The 4160-nt window shown below is 36.7% G+C and overlaps 1 pseudogene; it reads right to left on the bottom strand.

The window, feature by feature from the left end:
• Nucleotides 1–2603: 2603 nt before the first annotated feature.
• On the bottom strand, nt 2604–2962 carry LOC112405949 (V-type proton ATPase subunit F pseudogene; annotated as a pseudogene).
• Nucleotides 2963–4160: the final 1198 nt, after the last annotated feature.

Here is a 4160-nt window from a genome sequence, read left to right as displayed (position 1 = left end):
CATTCTAATAGGTGTGTAGTAGTATCTTATTGATGTTTTAATTTACAATTCTCTAATGACGTATGACGTGCAGCATCTTTTCATATGTGCCATATTTGCTATCTGTATGTCTACTTTGGTAAGCTGATTAGATCTTCTGCCAGCTTTTAAATTGGGTTGTTCATTTTGTTGTTGTTGTTGTTGAGGTTTAAGTGCTCTTTATATGTTTTGGATACAAGTCCTCTATCAGATATGCTTTTGTAAATATTTTCTCCCTGGCTGTGCCTTGTCTTTGCATTCTCTTAACAGAGTGTCTTTTGTAGAGCAGAAGTTTTTCACTTCAATGACCTCTAACCTAGCTATTTTTTCTTTCATGGAGCATGCTTTTAGTATTGTATCTAAAAACTCATTGTCAAACACAAGGTCACCTAGATTTTCTCTTCTGTTATCGTTTTATATTTTAATAAGTTTTATATTTTTGCATTTTACATTTTGGTCTATGATTGATTTTGAGTCACTTTTCTTAAAAGATATAAGGTCAGTGTCTAGATTCATTTTCTTGAATATGAATGGCAGTTGTTAAGCCCCATTTGTTGAAAAGACTATCCTTTTCCACTGGATTGCCTTTGCTCCTTTGTCAACAATTAGTTGCTCATATTTGTGTGGGTTTATTTCTGGGGTTTTTGGTCCATTAAGTTGATTTGTCTATTCTTTTAACAACACCACACTGTCATGATTACTGTGGCTTTAGAGTAAGTCTTGAACTAGAGTACTGCCAGTCCCCCAACTGTGTTCCTTTACAGTGCTGAATTGGTTATTCTGGAACTTTTCCTTTTCCATATAAACTTTAGACCAGTTTGTTGGTATCCACAACATAAACTTCTGGGATTTTCACTGGGATTGTGTTGAACCTATAGATTATGTTAGGAATAACTAACATCTCAACAATATCGAGTCTTCCTATCCAAGAACATGGAATATCTCTCCATTTATTTAGATCTTTGATTTCTTTCATCAGTTTTGTAGTTCTCCTTATATAGACCTTATAAAATTTTGTTAGATTCATACCTATTTTTTTTTGCTTCTAATGTAAATGGTATTTTACTTTTTATACTCAAATTCCAAATGTTCGCTGCCGATATATAGGAAACAATAGAATTTCATATATTAACCCTGAATCCTGCATCTGTGCAATAATTGCTTATTAGTTCCAGAAGGGGTTTTTTGGTCAATTTTTTGAGATTTTTCTATATAGACAATAAATCACCTGCAAACAAAGACAGTTTTACTCCCTCTTCTAAATTTTCCTTCCTTTTCTTGTGTTTTTTCATTACATTACATAGGGTTTACAGTACAATTTATAATTGTACTGTACAATTTTGATAAAGAGTAGTGAGAGGGGACGTCCTTGCCTTGTTCCCCATCTTAGGGGGGGAAGTATCTAGTTTTTCACCATTATGATATTAATTGTAGTCTTTTTGAAGATGTTCTTTATCAAGTTGAAAAAATTTCCCCTCCATTTCTAGTTTACTGAGAGTTTATCATGAAAGGGTGTTGTATCTTGTTGAATGTTCTTATTGCATCCACTAATATGATCGTATGATTTTTCTGCTTCAGCCTGTTGATGTAATGAATTACATTAATTGACTTTAAAATTTTGAACTACCCTTGGATACCTGGAATACACATTTGGTTGTGGGGTATAATCCTTTTTATACATCATTGAATTTTATTTCCTAATATTTTGCTGAGGATTTTTGAATCTATGTTCATGAGAGATATTGATTGGTAGTTTTCCTTTCCTGTAATGTCTTTGCCTGGGTTTGGTATTAGATAATGCTGACCTCATAAAATGAGTTACGAGGTGTTCACACTGCATCTATTTTTTAGAACAGATTGTAGAGAACTGGTATCATTTGTTTCTTAGATGTTTGGTGAAATTCAATAGTGAAACCATTTGGACCTGGTCCTTGCTATTTTGGAAGGTTATTAATTATTGATTTCAATTTCTTTAATAGTTGTAAGTCTATTCAGATTGCCTATTTCCCCTTGTGTGAGTTTTGGTAGATTGTGTCTTTCAAAGAATTGGTCCATTTCACCTTTTATCAAATTTGTGGGTGTAGAGTTCAAAATACAGTTGACGCTTAAACAATGTGGTGGTTAGGGGCACAGACTCCTTGTGCAGTAAAAAATCCACGCATAACTTTATAGTAGGCCCTCCGTATCCATGGTTCTGCATCCAAGGACTCAACCAACTGTGGATCATGTAGTGTTGTAGTATTTATTGAAAAAAAAAACCTGTGTATAAATGGACTTCTGTAGTTCAAACCTGTGTTGTTCAAGGGTCTACTGTATTCTATTATCATTTTACTGTCCATGGGATTAGTAGAGCTGGTTCCTCTTTCATTTCTGATACCAGTAATTTGTGTCTCCTCTCTTTTTCTTTTTTTGTTTAAACCCTAACCAGCCTTGATTTCAATGGCAGAGCTCCAGCAACCTGGAAGCACCTCACCAAGCCTCTCAGTGAAGCGGGAAGGGGCAGGGAATTGGAACTCAGAGGCTCAAATCTTAGAGAAGGGCTGATGGCAAGCCTGGGGAGAGGCTGCATGACTGTGGGGAGTCCCCTAGCGCAGGTCGTGGGCCATGAACATGCCTCTGGCCCTGCGCAGGATGGGGTCCTTGGCAGCATCACTGGGGTGCTCCTTGGACGGGATCTCCAGTAGCGCTGCAGTGAAGCACTGGTGGGCATCGAGCGCATGCTGCACCTCTCTGCGATGTACTGGTTGATGAGGATGATGCCGATGTCCTCCCGATTTAGAAACCACCAGAAAGTGTCTTCCGTCTCACTGATGGTAGTATCCTTCTCCACCACCAGGAAATTAGGGTGGTGGTTCTTGTTAAGCTCCCCTATGCCACCCAGCAGGAAGCCAGTCACCGTGTCCTCGTCTCCCATCACCACAATTAGCTTCCCCCTCTCCGCCATCCTCACAGTCAGCAATACTTCAAATATTTTACTTTATTCTCTTTTTGCTTGGATGGTTTCTGAAGATAAGTTCGATTTAATTGTTCTTATTCCTCTGTTGGTAAGACATTATTTTCTCTGGCTTCTTTCAAGATTTTCTGTTTGTCTTTGATTTCCTGCAGTTTGAATATGATATGCCTAGATATCAAATTTTGGGCATTTATCCTGTTTGTTGTGCTCTGAGCTTCCTGGATGTGTGGTTTGGTGTCTGTCTTTCATTTTTGGAAAATCCTCAGCCTTTTTTATTTATTTATTTTAACAACTTTATTGGAGTATAAGTGCTTTACAATGGTGTGTTAGTTTCTGCTTTATATTCTTAGCCTTTAAAACTTCAAATATTTCTTCTGTTCCTTTCTTTCTTCTCCTTTTGGTATTGATATTACATGTATATACACTTCTTGTAATTGTCCCACAGTTCTTGAATATTCTGTTCAGTCTTTTTCATTCATTTTTTTTCCTTTTGTATTTCAGTTTTGGAAGTTTCTATTGATCTATCTTCAAGTTCACTGATTCTTTATGAGTGAATCCATCAAATACATTCATAATTTCTGTTATAGTGTTTTTGATTTCTAGCATTTTCTTTTGATTCTTTCTTAAAGTTTTCATCTCTCTGCTTACATTACCTACCTTTTCTTGCATTTGTCTACTTTTTCCCTGAGAATGCTTAGCATATTAATTGTAGCTATTTTAAATTCTCAGTCTGATAATTCCATATCTGAGTCTGGTTCTGATGCTTCCTTGTTCATTCAGAGTGTGCTTTTTGTCTTTTAGTATGACTTGTGATTTTTTTTATAGCCAAACATGATGTACTGGGTAAAAGGAACTGAGGTCGTATGAGGTTTAAATTTATCTGACTAGGAGGTACACTGTGTATATTTTTTGTTGCAATTGTGGTGTCAGAAGCTAAAATTTCCTCTGGTGTCCTTGCTTTTTCTGTTTGTCTCTCTAGTTTGGAGGGCAGGAGTTTCCCTATGAGCTCCATTCTCTGATGAATACAAGAACTGTTGATTTTTACCTTGAGGAAAGCTCTTTTTCTAAAAATAAATTTATTTATTTTTGGCTGTGTTGGGTCTTCGTTGCTGTGCGTGGGCTTTCTCTAGTTGAGGCAAGCGTCGGCTACTCTTCCTTGCAGTGTGCAGGCTTCTCATTGCGGTGGCTT

Source organism: Neophocaena asiaeorientalis, unplaced genomic scaffold, assembly GCF_003031525.2.
Source record: "Neophocaena asiaeorientalis asiaeorientalis breed wild unplaced genomic scaffold, Neophocaena_asiaeorientalis_V1.1 scaffold893, whole genome shotgun sequence".
Taxonomy (NCBI): Eukaryota; Metazoa; Chordata; class Mammalia; order Artiodactyla; family Phocoenidae; genus Neophocaena; species Neophocaena asiaeorientalis.
Note: the sequence above shows the minus strand (reverse complement) of the source record. Positions and strands in the feature narration are given on the sequence as shown.